General features: G+C 41.3%; 1 long non-coding RNA gene across 1 annotated transcript; it reads left to right on the top strand.

Moving 5' to 3' along the window:
* The first annotated feature begins 17,189 nt into the window (after positions 1-17,189).
* Positions 17,190-19,251, top strand: LOC125510943. The gene is made up of 2 exons (XR_007284833.1): positions 17,190-17,685; positions 18,977-19,251. It is a non-coding gene; the product is annotated as an uncharacterized LOC125510943 (long non-coding RNA).
* The last annotated feature ends 1,085 nt before the right edge of the window (positions 19,252-20,336 follow it).

The raw sequence follows: 20,336 nt of genomic DNA on the forward strand, positions 1-20,336 counted from the left end.
GAGCAAGAACTTCACCAAGGGGGCCACACCCTGCCCACGAGGGTGGGGGGCGCGCCCTACCCCTCTGGGCGCACCCCCCTACCTCGTGGGCCCCCCTGGTGGCCCTCCGGTGGCCATCTTCTGCTATATGGAGTCTTTCGATGGGAAAAAATCATAAGCCATCTTCTCGGACGAAACTCCGCCGCCACAAGGCGGAACCTTGGCGGAACCAATCTAGGGCTCTGGCGGAGCTGTTCTGCCGGGGAAACTTCCCTCCCAAAGGGGGAATTCATCGCCATCGTCATCACCAACGCTCCTCTCATTGGGAGAGGGCAATCTCCATCAACATCTTCATCAACAACATCTCCTCTCAAAACCCTAATTCATCTCTTGTATCCAATTCTTGTCTTCAAATCCGGGATTGGTGCTAGTAGGTTGATAGTAGTGCTAATTACTCCTTGTAGTTGATGCTAGTTGGTTTAATTGGTGGAAGATCAAATGTTCAGATCCTATATGCATATTAATAACCCTCTGATTATGAACATGTTTATGCTTTGTGAGTAGTTACTTTTGTTCCTGAGGACATGGGAGAAGTCTTGCTATTAGTAGTCATGTGAATTTGGTAAGGAAAAATTTATATAGTGTGCTGAAATTTACTGTCACTTGTTACTATGGAAAGCAATCCTCTGAGGAGCTTGTTTGGGGTATCTTCACCCCGACTAGTAGAGCAAAGAGTTGCTCCTCAACCTACTGAACCTACTGAAAATGAAAATGAAAATGAAAATGTCTGCTTTGAAGTTCCTTCGGGTATGATAGAAAAACTGCTAGCTAATCCTTTTTTAGGAGATGGAACAAAACATCCTGATGAACATCTGATATATGTGGATGAAGTTTGTGGATTATTTAAGCTTGCAGGTGTACCCGGAGATGTTGTTAAGAAGAAAGTCTTCCCTTTATCTTTGAGGGGAGATGCATCGACATGGTATAGGCTATGTGATGATATGGGGTCTTGGAATTACAAATGATTGAAATTGGAATTTCATCAGAAGTTTTATCCTATGCATCTTGTTCATCATGATCGCAATTATATATATAATTTTTGGCCTCATGAAGGAGAAAACATCGCTCAAGCTTGGGGGAGGCTTAAATCAATGTTATATTCATGCCCCAATCATGAGCTCTCAAGAGAAATGATTATTCAAAAATTTTATGCTTGGCTTTGTGGTAACAATCGCACCATGCTTGATACTTCTTGTGTTGGCTCTTTCATGATGAAGACTATTGAATTCAAATGGGATTTATTGGAAAGAATTAAACGCAACTCTGAAGATTGGGACCTCGACAATGGTAAGGAGTCAGGTATGACACCTAGTTTTGATTGTGTTAAATCTTTTATGGATACCGATATTTTTCGTAAATTAAGCACTAAATATGGACTTGACTCTGAGATAGTAGCTTCTTTTTGTGAATCTTTTGCTACTTATGTTGATCTCCCCAAGGAGAAGTGGTTTAAATATCATCCTCTCATAGAAGTAAAAATAGCTGCACCTATTAAAGTTGAAGAAAAGATTGTCACTTAAAATGATCCTATTGTCCCTACTGCTTATGTTGAGAAAGCACCGTTCCCTGTTAGGATAAAGGACCATGCCGAAGCTTCAACTGTAGTTCGTAAAAGCAATATTAAAACATATACACCTCCTGAGCAAGTTAAAGTTGAACCTAATATTGCTATTGTTAAAGATCTCTTGTCTAATAATATAGATGGGCATGTTATTTATTTCTGTGATGAAACTTCTAGAATTGCTAAACCCTATGATAAAGATAAACCGAGAGATGTGGTAGGCTTGCCTGTTATCTCTGTTAAAATAGGAGATCATTATTATCATGGCTTGTGTGATATGGGTGCTAGTGCTAGTTCAATACCTTATTCCTTATACAAAGAAGTTATGCATGATATTGCACCTGCTGAGATGGAAGATATTGATGTCACAATTAAACTTGCCAATAGAGATACTATTCCACCAATGGGAATTGTTAGAGATGTTGAAGTCTTGTGTGGGAAAACTAAATATCCTGCTGATTTTCTTGTTGTTGGTTCCCCACAAGATAGCTTTTGTTCCGTTATATTTCGTAGACCCTTCTTAAATACTGTTAAATCTACCATGGATTGCAGAAGGGATGTTGTTACTATCGGTTTAGATGATATGACTCATGAATTTAATTTCTCTAAATTTAGTAGACAACACCGTGAAGAAGAATTACCTAGTAAGGATGAAATTATTGGTCTTTCTTCTATTGCCGTACCTCCTAGTGATCCTTTAGAACAATATTTGCTAGACCATGAAAATGACATGTTTATGAATGAAAGAATGGAAATAGATGAAGTATTCTTTAAACAGGAACCTATCCTGAAAAACAATTTACCTGTTGAAATCCTAGGGGATCCTCCTCCACCCAAGGGTGATCCCGTGTTTGAGCTTAAACCATTACCTGATACACTTAAATATGCTTATCTTGATGAGAAAAAGATATATCCTGTTATTATTAGCGCTAACCTTTCAGAGCATGAGGAAGAGAGATTATTGAAAACTCTGAAGAAGCACCGTGCTGCTATTGGGTATACTCTTGATGATCTTAAGGGCATTAGTCCCACTCTATATCAACATAAAATTAATTTGGAAGAAGATGCTAAACCAGTTCGTGATCATCAACGCCGGCTGAATCCTAAAATGAAAGTAGTGGTAAGAAAGGAGATACTAAAGCTCCTTGAGGCAGGTATAATTTATCCCATTGCTGATAGTCAGTGGGTAAGTCGTGTCCATTGTGTCCCTAAGAAGGGAGGTATTACTGTTGTTCCTAATGATAAACATGAGTTGATCCCTCAAAGAATTGTTATAGGTTATAGGATGGTAATTGATTTCCGCAAATTAAATAAGGCTACTAAAAAGGATCATTACCCCTTACCTTTTATCGATCAAATGCTAGAAAGATTTTCCAAACATACACATTTTTGCTTTCTAGATGGTTATTCTGGTTTCTCTCAAATACCTGTGTCGGCCAAAGATCAATCAAAGACTACTTTTACTTGCCCTTTTGGTACTTTTTCTTATAGACGTATGCCTTTTGGTTTATGTAATGCACTTTCTAACTTTCAAAGATGCATGATGACTATATTCTCTGACTTTTGTGAAAAGATTTGTGAGGTTTTCATGGATGATTTTTCCGTCTATGGATCTTCTTTTGATGATTGCTTCAGCAACCTTGATCGAGTTTTGCAAAGATGTGAAGAAACTAATCTTGTCTTGAATTGGGAAAAGGGCCACTTTATGGTTAATGAAGGTATTGTCTTGGGGCATAAAGTTTCTGAAAGAGGTATTGAAGTTGATAAAGCCAAGGTTGATGCTATTGAAAAGATGCCATGTCCCAAGGACATCAAAGGTATAAGAAGTTTCCTTGGCCATGCCGGTTTTTATAGGAGGTTCATTAAGGGATTGTCAGAAATTTCTCGGCCTTTGACTAATTTATTACAAAAAGATATACCATTTGTCTTTGATGATGATTGTGTAGAAGCATTTGAAATACTTAATAAAGCATTGATCTCTGCACCTATTGTTCAGCCACCTGATTGGAATTTACCCTTTGAAATTATGTGTGATGCTAGTGATTATGTTGTAGGTGCTGTTCTAGGACAAAGAGTTGATAAGAAACTAAATGTTATTCAATATGCTAGCAAAACCCAAGACAATGCTCAAAGAAATTATGCTACTACTAAAAAGGAATTCTTAGCAATTGTATTTGCTTGTGATAAGTTCAGTCCTTATATTGTTGATTCTAAAGTAACTATTCACACTGATCATGCTGCTATTAAATATCTTATGGAAAATAAAGATGCTAAACCTAGACTTATTAGATGGGTTCTCTTGCTACAAGAATTTGACTTACATATTGTTGATAGAAAGGGAGCTGAGAACCCCGTTGCAGAAAACTTGTCTAGGTTAGAAAATGTGCTTGATGACCCACTACCTATTGATGATAGCTTTCCTGATGAGCAATTAAATGTCATAAATGCCTCTCATACTGCTCCATGGTATGCTGATTATGCTAATTACATTGTTGCTAAGTTTATACCACCTAGTTTCACATACCAGCAAAAGAAAAAGTTCTTCTATGATTTGAGGCATTACTTTTGGGATGACCCACATCTTTATAAATAAGGAGTAGATGGTATTATTAGACGTTGTGTACCTGAGCATGAACAGGAACAGATCCTACGCAAGTGTCACTCCGAAGATTATGGAGGACACCATGCTGGAGATAGGACTGCACATAAGGTATTGCAATCTGGTTTTTATTGGCCTACTCTCTTCAAGGATGCCCGTAAGTTTGTATTATCTTGTGATGAATGCCAAAGAATTGGTAATATTAGTAGACGTCAAGAAATGCCTATGAATTATTCACTTGTATTGAACCATTTGATGTTTGGGGCTTTGACTATATGGGACCCTTTCCTTCCTCTAATGGATATACACATATTTTAGTTGTTGTTGATTACGTTACTAAGTGGGTAGAAGCTATTCCAACTAGTAGTGTTGATCATAACACTTCTATTAAAAGGGAAAACTTTGTTTTTGCCACTCTAGCTTTTGCCCACTTTGCTTATGCCCCTCTAGAATTTGACATTTCACTTTTGCCACTCTTAGCTTCTGACAATATATCACTTTTGCCATTCCGTGGCAAAAACGATAATTTTTCATTTCATTTTTGCCACTCTTAGCTTTTGCCAAGTATCATAATTGCCACTCTGAAAATTTTGCTTTTGCCACGGAATGGCAAAAGTGATATATTGTCAAAAGCTAAGAGTGGCAAAAGTGCAATGTCAAATTCTAGAGTGGCATAAGTAAAGTGGGCAAAAGTTAGAGTGGCAAAAACAAAGTTTTCCCCTATTAAAATGCTTAAAGAAGTTATTTTTCCAAGATTTGCAGTCCCTAGATATTTAATGACTGATGGTGGTTCACATTTTATTCATGGTGCTTTCCGTAAAATGCTTGATAAATATGATGTTAATCATAGAATTGCATCTCCTTATCACCCTTAGTCTAGTGGTCAAGTAGAATTGAGTAATAGAGAACTCAAATTAATTTTGCAAAAGACTGTCAATAGGTCTAGAAATAATTGGTCCAAGAAACTTGATGATGCATTATGGGCCTATAGAACTGCATATAAAAATCCTATGGGCATGTCTCCGTATAAAATGGTTTATGGAAAAGCATGTCACTTACCTCTCGAACTAGAACACAAGGCTTATTGGGCTATTAAAGAACTCAACTATGATTTTAAACTTGCCGGTGAGAAGAGGTTATTTGATATTAGCTCACTTGATGAATGGAGAACCCAAGCCTATGAAAATGCCAAGTTGTTTAAAGAAAAGGTTAAAAGATGGCATGACAAAAGGATACAAAAGCGTGAGTTTAATGTAGGTGATTATGTATTTCTATACAACTCTCGTTTAAGATTTTTTGTAGGAGAACTTCTCTCTAAATGGGAAGGTCTATCGTTCCGGTGCCATAAAAATCAACAACTTCGAAGGCACAAATCCGAAGGTGGTAAACGGTCAAAGAATCAAACACTATATCTCAGGTAATCCCATAAATGTTGAAACCAATGTCATTGAAACCGTAACCCCAGAGGAATACATAAGGGACACTTTCTGGAACGTTTCAGACTCCGAAAAGGAATAGGTATGTGGTACGGTAAGTAAACCGACTCCAAAACAGTTTTTAAGGCAATATTTCTTTGTTTTGGAATATTTAGAAAAATAGAAAAATAAGAAGCAGTTCGGGAAGGACACGAGGCCTCCACGAGGGTGGAGGGCGCGCCCTACCCTACTGGGCGCGCCCCCTACCTCGTGGGCACCTCGTGTGCTCTCGGACTCCGTTTTCATACACGACACGTATTTTGGTTGGTAAAAATTCATTATATAATCTCCCAGGGGTTTTGACTCCCGTATCACGCAAAAATCTCCTGTCTTTGTTTCGAGCTATTTTTCTGACAGATCCAAGTTGTCATGTCATCTTCAAGTGCACCCAAGGACCAGTTCTTCGAGAAGGTCATCAACCCCTACCTCGCAGAAGTGTTGCAACACCCTCAAACCATAGAGATGTGTGAGGGGTTGTTGCACATCCGCGATGCTGAGGGACCAAGGAAGACCGGAAGCACGGAGGCCAGGCTCGAGGCATTGGAGCAATAAGTTTTCAAGTGTCAGGAGATGGTGGAGCGTGGACTTGATTCCAATCACATTATGATCACGGAGTTCACCAACAACCACAAGCTAAACGTCAAGGACATTGGGGAGGCCATCTTCAAGCTTTATGAGAAAATCGAGCACCTCCAAGCCCAGATTTATGACCTGCAAAACCAAAACTGTGAGTATGAATATAGAGTCAAGAGGATGAGTTTGGCTGCAGATTTAAGGCTTCAGGAGACTCGATCATCCTTCTATGATGGTGAGCCTATGCCCTGGAAGAAGGACGACAAGCCTATGCCATCAACAAAATCACCACCGTCTCCACGAACAAAGAAGAATTGAGTATCTGGTATGGGCACTCCACTTGGCAACTGCCAAGCTTGGGGGAGTGCCCCGGTATCGTATCACCATCACCTTATCTTTACCGTTTTTGTTAGTTCGATCCTTTTGATAATTTCTTGATCTAGTAGAATAAAAGTTCTTAGTATGATCTAGTTGTGAGTTTTGCTTTATTATCCTTCTATGTAATCGAGTCTGTGAGCTATATAATAAAGATTAGTGTTGAGTCAAGGGCTTGACTATCTTGCCATGATCCTAAGTGAATAAAAGAAAAGAGAAAGAAATAAAAAGAAACAAAGAGATCATGTGAGTTTTATGGAGAGTAATGAGCTCACATAGAAAAAGTATGATGAATAAATTTTTTTGAGGGTTGACAAACATAAAGTAATAAAGAAAGAGAGGTCTTCACATATAAATATACTATCATGGACATCTTTAATGATTGTGAGCACTCATTAAAATATGACATGCTAAAGAGTTGACGTTGGACAAGGAAGACAACGTAATGGGTTATGTTTTCTTACATCTGAGATAAATTATATTGTCTTGGATCCTCCAACATGTTGAGCTTGCCTTTCTCCCTCATGCATGCTAGCCAAATTCATTGCACCAAGTAGAAATACTACTTGTGCTTCCAAATACCCTTAAACCAGTTTTGCCATGAGAGTCCACCATACCTATCTATGGATTGAGTAAGATCCTCCAAGTAAGTTGTCATCGGTGCAAGCAATAAAAATTGCTCTCTAAATATGTATGACTTATTAGTGTGGGAGAAAATAAGATTTATACGATCATGTGATATGGAAGAAATAAAAGCGACAGACTGCATAATAAAGGTCCATATCACAAGTGGCAATATAAAGTGACGTTCTTTCGCATTAAGATTTTGTGCATCCAACCATAAAAGCGCATGACAACCTCTGCTTCCCTCTGCGAAGGGCCTATCTTTTACTTTCATCTCCTACATTTCATAAGAGTCATGGTGATCTTCACCCTTCCTTTCTAAATTTTATCCTTTGGCAAGCACAATATGTTGGAAAGATCCTAGTATATATGGCTAATTGGATGTGAGTTTTCATGAACTATTACCGTTGACATTACCCTTGAGGTAAAACATTGGGAGGCAAAACTATAAGTCCCTATCTTTCTCTGTGTCCGATTAAAACTCCATATCCATAAGTATCGCGTGAGTGTTGATACGTCCATTTTGCATCATGCTTTTATATCAATATTTATTGCATTATGGGCTGTTATTACACATTATGTCACAATACTTATGCATATTCTCTCTTATTTTACAAGGTTTACATAAAGAGGGAGAATGCCGGCAGCTGGGATTCTGGTCTGGAAAAGGAGCAAATATTAGAGACCTATTCTGCACAGCTCCAAAATTCCTGAAACTTCACGGAAGATGTTTTCCAAATATATAAAAAATACTGAGAGCAAGAACTTCACTAGGGGGCCACACCCTGCCCACGAGGGTGGGGGGCGCGCCCTACCCCCTGGGCGCACCCCCCTACCTCATGGGCCCCCAGGTGGCCCTCCGGTGGCCATCTTCTGCTATATGAAGTCTTTCGATGGGAAAAAAATCATAAGCCATCTTCTCAGACGAAACTCTGCCGCCATGAGGCGGAACCTTGGCGATCATAAGCCATCTTCTCAGACGAAACTCCGCCGCCATGAGGCGGAACCTTGGCGGAACCAATCTAGGGCTCTGGCGGAGCTGTTCTGCTGGGGAAACTTCCCTCCCGGAGGGGGAAATCATCGCCATCGTCATCACCAACGCTCCTCTCATCGGGAGAGGGCAATCTCCATCAACATGTTCATCAGCACCATCTCATCTCAAAACCCTAGTTCATCTCTTGTATCCAATTCTTGTCTCTAAGTTCGAGATTGGTGCTAGTAGGTTGCTAGTAGTGTTAATTACTCCTTGTAGTTGATGCTAGTTGGTTCAATTGGTGGAAGATCATATGTTCAGATCCTATATGCATATTAATACCCCTCTGATTATGAACATATTTATGTTTTGTGAGTAGTTACTTTTGTTCATGAGGACATGGGAGAAGTCTTGCTCTTAGTAGTCATGTGAATTTGGTATTTGTTCGATATTTTGATGAGATGTATGTTGTCTCTCCTCTAGTGGTGTTATGTGAACGTCGACTACATGACATTTCACCATTATTTGGGCCTAGAGGAAGGCATTGGGAAGTAATAAGTAGATGATGGGTTGCTAGAGTGACAGAAGCTTAAACCCTAGTTTATGCGTTGCTTCGTAAGGGGCTGATTTGGATCCATATGTTTCATGCTATGGTTAGGTTTACCTTAATACTTTTGTTGTAGTTGCGGATGCTTGCAATAGAGGTTAATCAAAAGTGGGATGCTTGTCCAAGTAAGGACAGTACCCAAGCACCGGTCCACCCACATACCAAAATTATCAAAGTACCGAACACGAATCATATGAACGTGATGAAACCTAGCTTGACGATATTCCCATGTGTCCTCGGGAGCGCTTTACATCATATAAGAGTTTGTCCAGGCTTGTCCTTTGTTACAAAAAGGATTGGGCCACCTTGCTGAACCTTATTTACTTTTGTTACTTGTTGCTCGTTACAAATTATCTTATCACAAAACTATCTGCCACCACTTATTTCAGTACTTGCAGAGAATACCTTGCTGGAAACCGCTTATCATTTACTTTTGCTCCTCATTGGGTTCGACACTCTTACTTATCGAAAGGACTACGATAGATCCCCTATACTTGTGGTTCATCAAGACTCTTTTCTGGCGCCGTTGCCGGGGAGTGAAGCGCCTTTGGTAGGTGGAATTTGGTAAGGAAAAATTTATATAGTGTGCTGAAATTTACTGTCACTTGTTACTATGGAAAGCAATCCTCTGAGGAGCTTGTTTGGGGTATCTTCACCCCGACTAGTAGAGCAAAGAGTTGCTCCTCAACCTACTGAACCTACTGAAAATGAAAATGAAAATGAAAATGTCTGCTTTGAAGTTCCTTCGGGTATGATAGAAAAACTGCTAGCTAATCCTTTTTAGGAGATGGAACAAAACATCCTGATGAACATCTGATATATGTGGATGAAGTTTGTGGATTATTTAAGCTTGCAGGTGTACCCGGAGATGTTGTTAAGAAGAAGGTCTTCCCTTTATCTTTGAGGGGAGATGCATCGACATGGTATAGGCTATGTGATGATATGGGGTCTTGGAATTACAAACGATTGAAATTGGAATTTCATCAGAAGTTTTATCCTATGCATCTTGTTCATCGTGATCGCAATTATATATATAATTTTTGGCCTCATGAAGGAGAAAACATCGCTCAAGCTTGGGGGAGGCTTAAATCAATGTTATATTCATGCCCCAATCATGAGCTCTCAAGAGAAATGATTATTCAAAAATTTTATGCTTGGCTTTGTGGTAACAATCGCACCATGCTTGATACTTCTTGTGTTGGCTCTTTCATGATGAAGACTATTGAATTCAAATGGGATTTATTGGAAAGAATTAAACGCAACTCTGAAGATTGGGACCTCGACAATGGTAAGGAGTCAGGTATGACACCTAGTTTTGATTGTGTTAAATCTTTTATGGATACCGATATTTTTCATAAATTAAGCACTAAATATGGACTTGACTCTGAGATAGTAGCTTCTTTTTGTGAATCTTTTGCTACTTATGTTGATCTCCCCAAGGAGAAGTGGTTTAAATATCATCCTCTCATAGAAGTAAAAATAGCTGCACCTATTAAAGTTGAAGAAAAGATTGTCACTTAAAATGATCCTATTGTCCCTACTGCTTATGTTGAGAAACCACCGTTCCCTGTTAGGATAAAGGACCATGCCGAAGCTTCAACTGTAGTTCGTAAAAGCAATATTAAAACATATACACCTCCTGAGCAAGTTAAAGTTGAACCTAATATTGCTATTGTTAAAGATCTCTTGTCTGATAATATTGATGGGCATGTTATTTATTTCTGTGATGAAACTGCTAGAATTGCTAAACCCTGTGATAAAGATAAACCTAGATCGGTGGTAAGCATGCCTGTTATTTCTGTTAAAATAGGAGATCATTGTTATCATGGCTTATGTGATATGGGTGCTAGTGCTAGTGCAATACCTTATTCCTTATACAAAGAAGTTATGCATGACATTGCACCTGCTGAGATGGAAGATATTGATGTCACAATTAAACTTGCCAATAGAGATACTATTTCACCAATGGGAATTGTTACAGATGTTGAAGTCTTGTGTGGGAAAACTAAATATCCTGCTGATTTTCTTGTTCTTGGTTCCCCACAAGATAGCTTTTGTCCCATTTTATTTGGTAGACCCTTCCTAGATACTGTTAATGCTACCATATATTGCAAAAGAGATGCTGTTACTATCGGTTTAGATGATATGACTCATGAATTTAATTTTTATAAATTAAGTAGACAACAGCGTGAAGAAGACTTACCTAGTAAGGATGAAATTATCGGTCTTACTTCTATTGCCGCACCTCCTAGTGATCCTTTAGAACAATACATGCTAGACCATGAAAATGATATGTTTATGAATGAAAGAAGGGAATTAGATGGAGTATTCTTTAAACAGGAACCTATTCTGAAAAACAATTTACCTGTTGAAATCCTAGGGGATCCTCCTCCACCCAAGGGTGATCCCGTATTTGAGCTTAAACCGTGACCTAATACTCTTAAATATGCTTATCTTGATGAGAAAAAGATATATCATGTTATTATTAGTGCTAACCTTTCAGAACATGAAGAAGACAGATTATTGAAAACTCTGAAGAAGCACCGTGCTACTATTGGATATACTCTTGATGATCTTAAGGGCATTAGTCCCACTCTATGTCAACATAAAATTAATTTGGAAGAAGATGCTAAACCAGTTCGTGATCATCAACACCGGCTGAATCCTAAAATGAATGAAGTGGTAAGAAAGGAGATACTAAAGCTCCTTGAGGCAGGTATAATTTATCCCGTTGCTGATAGTCAGTGGGTAAGCCCTGTCCATTGTGTCCCTAAGAAGGGAGGTATTACTATTGTTCCTAATGATAAAGATGAATTGATTCCTCAAAGAATTATTACATGTTATAGGATGGTAATTGATTTCCGCAAATTAAATAAGGCTACTAAAAAGCATCATTACCCCTTACCTTTTATCGATCAAATTCTAGAAAGATTGTCCAAACATACACATTTTTGCTTTCTAGATGGTTATTCTGGTTTCTCTCAAATACTTGTGTCAGCCAAAGATCAATCAAAGACTACTTTTACATGCCCTTTTGGTACTTTTGCTTATAGACGTATGCCTTTTGGTTTATGTAATGCACCTGCTACCTTTCAAAGATGCATGATCGCTATATTCTCTGACTTTTTGTGAAAAGATTTGTGAGGTTTTCATGGACGACTTTTCCGTCTATGGATCTTCTTTTGATGATTGCTTGAGCAACCTTGATCGAGTTTTGCAGAGATGTGAATAAACTAATCTTGTCTTGAAGTGGGAAAAGTGCCACTTTATGGTTAATGAAGGTATTGTCTTGGGTCATAAAGTTTCTGAAAGAGGTACTGAAGTTGATAAAGCCAAGGTTGATGCTATTGAAAAGATGCCATGTCCCAAGGACATCAAAGGTATAAGAAGTTTCCTTGGTCATGCCGATTTTTATAAGAGGTTCATTAAGGACTTCTCAAAAATTTCTGGGCCTCTGACTAATTTATTACAAAAGATATACCATTTGTATTTGATGATGATTGTGTAGAAGCATTTGAAACACTTAAGAAAGCAATGATTTCTGCACCTATTGTTTAGCCACCTGATTGGAATTTACCCTTTGAAATTATGTGTGATGCTAGTGATTATGCTGTAGGTGATGTTCTAGGACAAAGAGTTGATAAGAAACTAAATGTTATTCAATATGCTAGAAAAACTCTAGACAATGCTCAAAGAAATTATGCTACTACTGAAAAAGAATTCTGCTACTACAATGCTCAAAGCACGGCTGGTGTAGACAGCGGTGGGGGCTCCTCTTCCTCCTACTGGTGCGGGTCGTGACGCGGGGCGCGGCCGCTCGGCGAGGACGCCGTGTCGTGGCATGGGGCATGGCGGCGACACCTGGCGTGCGGCAGGGCTACGGCGGCTGCGGGCAACGGAGCAGGCGTGCTGCGATGCTGGCGGCCGCGAGGCCGGGCATGGCTGGGGGCATCCTCCTAGTCGGCTCGCTGGTGCTCCAAATCTGGCGGCACGGGTTGCGGGCTGTGGGCGGCGTGGTCCAGCGGCGGCGGCATTTTCGACTCTGGGCGTTGGTGGTGATGGTTCAGAGGTGTGTGCCCGTCGGTTCTGACGCCTTGTCCTCAGCGGGCGACGCGGGATGGGGGCAGTTGTCCGGCGTGGTTGCTGCTCCGGTGGTGGGTGGCCCCACGGCAGCGGCAGCGGCTGGCATTTCGGCGCCGGCTTGTCCGTAGCTGGCTTGTGTCGGCCTTCAATCCCTCTCCTCATCGTCCGCGCTTCCCTCGTCGAAGGGTCAACCTCCTCCCAGTTGCGGTCTATCGCTCGTCTCGCGTCTGGTGGAGTAGAACCGACCTAGTCTCACGCATGGTGCAGCTGGACCGTCTCGCGCACGATGCAGCAGGACCGAGCTTGTCTCGCACATGGTGCCGCAGGACTAACCTTGTCTCGCGCCCGGTGCTGCAGGAAGGATCGATGGAGGCCAGTTTTGGTTGACCTATTAGGTCTCGGCGCTGGGGGCCGCCCGGGGGTGTGAAAGGCGGGACCTTTCCGCTCGTCTCTTTGGTTGGGGTAGCGGCGGGTCTCGGATGAGGTGTTGTCAAGGTCTTGGATGCCGGGGTGGCGACCTTGGTGGTGGTAGCACGGTGCTCATGGGTTGATCCCGTGGCTTGGTGCTACACGGTGGCCATGGTTGTTTGGGCGGCGTGGTAGCCGGGGTGTGGCGTTCAGTGGCTGAGAGTGTTGGCCGGGGTGAAAACAAGTTCTATCTTCGGATGGACTGGTGACGGCGAAGCTCGTTCCCTTCTTGAAGGCATCTTCGCGGCTCTCATTGCCCGTCGTGCTGCTCCAGGGGAAACTTTGATCCTCGGATCGTGCGGTGGCAGCGCTCCGGTGTCGTATCCTTCTTGAATGCGCCGCCTTGGAGCCCACAGTTCGTCGCATGCGACTTCATCACTTCGCGGTGGCGTGTTCCCTGTTAAAGCCTTCGGTTGTTTTTGGGCTAGGGGTGATGTTACTGCGCTCAGCGCGTATGTATCCTGTCTTGGATGTGTGCGTGTGTTGTGGTGGCGTGCGTTTGTATTGGATTGTTGATGATCGTTGCTCTATATATAAAGCGGGGTTGAATCCTTTTTCAGTATATATACTAACATTAATCTAAGAGTACACTATAATAAACATAAAACGAGGTGTTTCTTAATAAAAACGGTCTGAAATATAATCACAATCCTCAGCAATGACCTTACCTACGCAACTATCGGAATCCAAAGTTGTATTGATTCCTAGTTCTAACTGAAACAAGCCTTTCAGTAATTGGCCCACCCCGTCCATCTTAGCAGTAACTAGATCACCAGCCTTATAGTAATATACAGTACTACACCAGCTACTCGTACTTCTTCGCTCTATATATCTTCGGCGTAGAGGTCGATCCTCGATCGGTTGGTAGGAACAGGTTACAAGAGGAAACTATCCACACTTCCACGGGTTGTTTTCATGCATGGTATGCATAGGCTTAGTTATATAGTACACTGGAGGCAGCAATGAAAAGTTTTGAGAATGGAGGGCATCGGGATAAATTGCCCAACAATAACTCAATGTAAATCTGAACATCATGCTCGAGCATTTGGGCTCACCCCGTGCTCGTCGTTGCTTGGTTCGGAACAAGACATAACCAAGCTCAGCCGAGCTACCTTTTTGGGCTCTTCCATACATCGAGCCAAGCTTAGCTCAGCTTGGGCTAGCTCACGGGCTAAAGAACTCGTGTGCCAGTAGTCAAAGGTGAGCAATCCTGCAGGCTGCAATTAAACAACCGGTACAAGTGTTGCCCACACTCATAGAATAGGGTTACCTTCCAACTATTCGGTGGGGCCACACCCGTGTGATTCCACTCACCATCGCTGCAAGCCTCCACCTCTCCTCACCTCACCTCTAATATGATAATGTCTCCTCACCTCTAATCGCCAAGGCTTCTGGGAGCATCCATAGCCTCCACGCCTGCTCCCATCGCCACAGCCGCGGCGGTCTTCTTCGAGTCAGTGCCGCGCGGGCAGGTGGATCCAACACGACTGGACCAGCGTCGAGTGCCCGCGGCATCAAATGTGTGAGCGCAGGTAGAGCAGCGTCTCTTGCTGCCAGACGCAATCCGATCGAACAGTTGAAGTGTTGAACTTGAACACCACCAGTGGGTCTTGTTGCCAGTTTGAACAAGACAATGACTCGTGTTGGGTATGGTACATGCATTATAATGAACGAAAATCATCTGATCTGTATGTGGAATGATTAATATGACAGTACATTATAGTGAATGAGAAAACAAGGCGTTTCTACGGTCTGAGATATAATCATGATTCTCAGCCACCAGGGATACAAAGTTGTATTGGTTCCTAGTTATCACTGGAACAAGCTACGCCACCAGTCTGAATATATAGTACTACACTAGCTACACGTATGTATAGTTGTAGTACCACCCAGTTATTGCTAAGTAATTGACTCAACTCTTGCATCTTCACTCACTGCTTCGCTCTATATATCTTCGACGTAGAGGTCAGTCGGTTGGTAGAAACAAGTTACAAGAACTATTCACATGTTGTGTTCATGCATGATACATATGGGCTTGATTATAGACAGCATGAGAAGTTTTGAGAATAGAGGGTATCGGGATAAATTGTCTGAGTATAATCTCACGTAAATCTAGACCAATGGCTTGAACTTGTGGGCCCTTCCCACACTCATCGTGGCTCGATTCAGATAGGGCTTAGACCGACACATAAATAGGTTGCGGCTGGCTACCCTATTGGGCTCGTTTGTATCTCGTGCCAAGCTTAGCTTTGCTTGGGCTAGCTCACAGGCTAAAAAGCTTGTGTCCCGATGGTCTTTGGGCAATCCTGCAGACAAAAATCCACACGCTTCCACCCGTCGCCACCGCAAACCCCTATACATCTCGTTCGTGCATTTCTTTTCACCTCCACCACCAAGCAAACAACACTCGGCTACAAGTCCCCTCACTCAATTGCACTCGTGTTCTATAAGTTCGGGGGCTTTTCTTGAACCCAAAGTTAGGCCTCCTCCCATGCGTTTGCACTGTTGGGCGTTGACTTGACATGTGTCATGTTTTCCCCCCAATTAACTCTGGGTTTTTTACAGTTCACTCTCAATTTTATATTGTGTTTAGACCACTGAAGAAATAGCATGCTCTAGGGTTCTAAGCAATGCCACGCTAGATAATTCCGCGTGCATAAGCGACGTGTCTCTATTAATTCCGTATGCATAACACACATGTCTCCGGTTTCTACTGTGGCCCACTCTTGATTTTTTTTAACATAGTTTTATAATGTGTTCAGACCATTGAAAAAATAGCACACTATGCTCACTGCTAATAGCACGTTCTAGCGTATTTACTCCGGTTCACTCTTGGTTTTTTAATGTACTTCACTCCCAGTTTTATACTATGTTTAGACCATTGAAAAAATAGCACGCTATAGCACCACTAATAACGCGCTCTAGCATTCTAAGCAGTGCCCCCCTAGATAATTATGTGTACATAATCACCTTGTATCTTGTTTTTTCCTTTGCCCCCCTAGATTTGTAGTGTGTTTAGACCACTGAAAAAATAGCACACTACGACACCGCTAATACCACGCTCTAGCGTTTTTCCTCCAATTCACTCTTGTTTTTTTAACATAGTTCACTTTCAGTTTTGTACCATGTTTAGACCGTTGAAAAAATAGCACGCTATAGCACCATTAGTAACATGCTCTAGCGTTCTAAGAAATGCCTCCCTAGATAATTGTGTGTGCATAATCAACGTGTGTCTGGTTTTTCCTCTGGCTCACTCTTCATTTATCTAGAGTGAAGTGCATCCTCGGTTCTCGAACTATTTCGATGGTGTCACGTAGGTCCTCAAACTATGAAAAGTGTCATCTAGGTCCTTGAAAATCATTAAAGTGTAATAAGTGTCTATATATGTGACACCTCTGAAATAGTTCAAGGACCTATGTGACAACATTGAAATAGTTTGAGGACCAAGATAACACACATATTGCACTTTGTGGTCTTGGATGATGATTTTCATAGTTCGAGGTCCTACGTGCCACCTCTGAAATAGTTCGAGGACCTATGATGCATCTAACACAATTCACTCCCAGTTCTATAGTGTGTTTAGACCACTGAAATATAGCACACTACAGCACCGCTAATAGCATGCTCCAACGTTTTGAGCAGTGCCTTACTAAATAAATCAACGTATAATTTCTCGCTAATAGTGCATCTTAAAAGGTGATGCTATTTTGCAGCACGCTAATTTTTTTGTTGGTTTAGACTAGACTAGATGTTTCTCATGAACTTCAGAAACTGAGCAGGTCCCACCCTATCGCTTTATCCTCTCGCATCGATCTGGCGCAACCACATCTTCTTCTCTTCTTCATCCTTCCGGTTCAGATCCACCCCTCCCTATGCACCAGAAGTATTGACTCTCCCATGGCCGTCGAATGAAGCCCGCCTCTCCCATGCCAATAGAGCATTGCATGCCCCTGACCTCACCCACTACACCACGCCTACCCTGGCTGGCTACGGGAGCCAGCGGCCACCGGCATGGATTTCTTGGGATGGGCTGCATAGCATCATGTCTTCACACCCGACCTCACCATCACGCTCTTTATGACAATGTCTCTCCCCGCTGGCCATGGGAGCCAGCACCACGAAGTCGGAAACATCGTTGTCCTCCAGTACCCGACCCTCTCCGTCGACCCTCGTCGGTTTCAGCTACGTCGCCCACCCTACCTCGGTCATGTCCCTGGCTCCCCGGCTCCAGGACCTTGCCTCGCCCACTTCCACCTTGTCGACCGCCTCCACTACATTGCGACTGCTGCGTCCCCGACTTCAACTCCGGTAACCTCTTCCTCCTATTCGACCACATGCGATTTTTCCCTCGCTGGGACATGCGCCCCTACTTCCTATGTGTTTTGGTGTAAGTAATGTTTGGCTAGTTTCAGAGGCTGCAAATTTTCAGATTTTGTAGGATATACATTTAAATATGTTGCGTTCCTAAGAAAGAAGGCGTGCACACATGTTTAATTTGATGCTTATCCCTTGTGAAATAGTACTGACAGTTTATAGTTAGCTTACAGAGGTTGCTTGACTAACATAATTGGTTTATCATCTTAAAAATGTTGTCAAATATTGCACCAATGAAAGTCCATGAGCAAACTCGTCATAGACATATATGAGGGAAACATATTGTGAATTCTTTTCAAATTGGTCACTCAGTTTGGAACTATAACACAGATGATAGACATTAACCATTGCATTAATTGGTGTCATGTATGTTGACGCAATGATTTAGTGGGAGTTAGATTAATTAGTATCTACATCCTGATTCTGTACTTCAGTTTCAATTACACAACTTGCCGGAAGGAAGAGACAACAAAAAGCATGCTCCAACATAGAAAGAAAGAAACATCTTTTCCATTGTTGACCAGCTAAGCACAAATTTGAGTAAAAATAGAGGTTCTTCTGGAGCATATTTTTTTCCACTTTAGCTACTTCAAGGATTTTTATTTCGGAGGGTCTCGTTGAATAGGGATTGGGATGAATATGCTAGTTACATTTCATTAAGGATTGGGATGAGTATGCGAACTACATTTCATTCCCGCATACAACAAAGCAAACCTTTATAATATGTAACCGGAGAAATTTTGACTATTTGAGGCTATGCACAATGTAGTAAAGATAATGTATACTAGGCCATATGTTATAGTTCAAATGCATGGAAGACTCATGATCTCATCTCCTGAACACGGAATATCAAATGAAAGGAAGGTTCATAATATGTTGTTCTGAACATAGTGTCCTCTTCTGTACAAAGAGTTCATCATTTGATGCTTGGTAGTTTTACAATGCATGGTCCAAAGGAGCAGATAATGTTCTACTAATTGTTACCGTGTTACCTGATCGCCATATCAAGTGAATGCTGAAAATATGAGAAATACTTGGCATGTCTACTTTAGTTGAGGTTAGCGAATTGCTTTTGCATTATCTTCTGTATATTCAAAGCCTTCAACTCTCCTTTCTTACTACACTGAGTAATTATATTTGCTCATTGTGTTGTTGAAGGTGCATTATGAAAGGGGAATGAACGATAGATAACATTCATTTTATTGGCATCTATAATACTTTTCAGCGTTCGACATCATGAGCAAAGTGGATAAGTAGAACGGAGCAATCACAGGCGGACAATATGCGTCGACAGCTATCAAGCTAGAAAATCTGGTTATTTTCACTTTATGAAGTGTGTAACCTTTTAGTCCAATATCCGCTTCATTGTACTCCTCGTTCATCTTTGTATGTATGTCACCAGATTCTGTAATCGACCCAACAATTTGTACTCTTTTCGACAGTTTGTAATCTTCTCACACTACTTACTAAAATTGGACACCAAAAAGTAAACACGAGCAACCAACAAATTAAGCTGCAATTTAGCCAACAATGGGCTTATACTTGAGTGTGGCGGCTTGACATGGGACCGTTGTGGGGCTCACTAACAAGCTACCTTTTGGTTCATGAATGCGCGTATTGTAATAACTAAACAAACCCAACTCATATATTATATATTTGTTTCTTCACTTCTGCATGGACAAGTTTCTTATTAGTACCTTCTATCGAGCTTCAAGTACTCCAACTCATGCACTAGTGTCTAGATCTAAGCATATACTAGTGTTGTCCATCGAATGATACACAAAAATAGAGAGATGATAAGTTAGAAGAGCAAGATTAATTTTTTTTTGATGAATATGTATGCATGGGTTTAGTGATGAGTTTAAGAATGACTGGTATCTGGAGGAATTATCGCAGATAAGCCTTCAAACCTTGCTGCGATCAACTTGGATGTGCGAGGGCATGATCTGAATTTTGAAGTTGCTCAAGTTACTTGGACGGAATTCATCATAGCTCGAAAGCATAGATACTCTTGGTATCTTGATTGCACATAAATGTGGAGGTTCAAGATGAAGCACGTGACTCGGCTGATATGCCGATTTAATTCTTCTCAGTTACTACTACTAATTTTGCTAGCTAAGTATATGTGACTTCGTCTCATCAATAGGTTGGTTGCGACATAGAACTAAGGGCATCTCAAACAATATTCACCCAATGTCCTCCCCTACTTTTTTTGTGGACATCCCTTGCTTGTTCGCGGCTGACGGGGTGCCCATTGATGTCCCTCGATTTTGGCTACTTGACAGCACCTCCACCTCCTTCACTATTTTATCTTCTCGAACTCAAATTTTGTACTTGCCACTAAAACAACTAAAAGATAAATATTGAAGTAATAGTAACTCAAATGTAAAATATTACAACCCAAATGTGAAAATTTCAAATTCCTAGCTCAAATTTAAATTCATTTAATTCATTCGCACATGCTCTATTGGTTTCCATGATACACCCACACATGAGAAATTGCGTATGCACTTCTTGACAACGAATCCTTCGATGCATCTATGAGAAATTTCTCAAAATCAATTGTGTCTTGTTGTGCGAGGTTG

Source organism: Triticum urartu, chromosome 5 (assembly GCF_003073215.2).
Source record: "Triticum urartu cultivar G1812 chromosome 5, Tu2.1, whole genome shotgun sequence".
Taxonomy (NCBI): domain Eukaryota; kingdom Viridiplantae; phylum Streptophyta; class Magnoliopsida; order Poales; family Poaceae; genus Triticum; species Triticum urartu.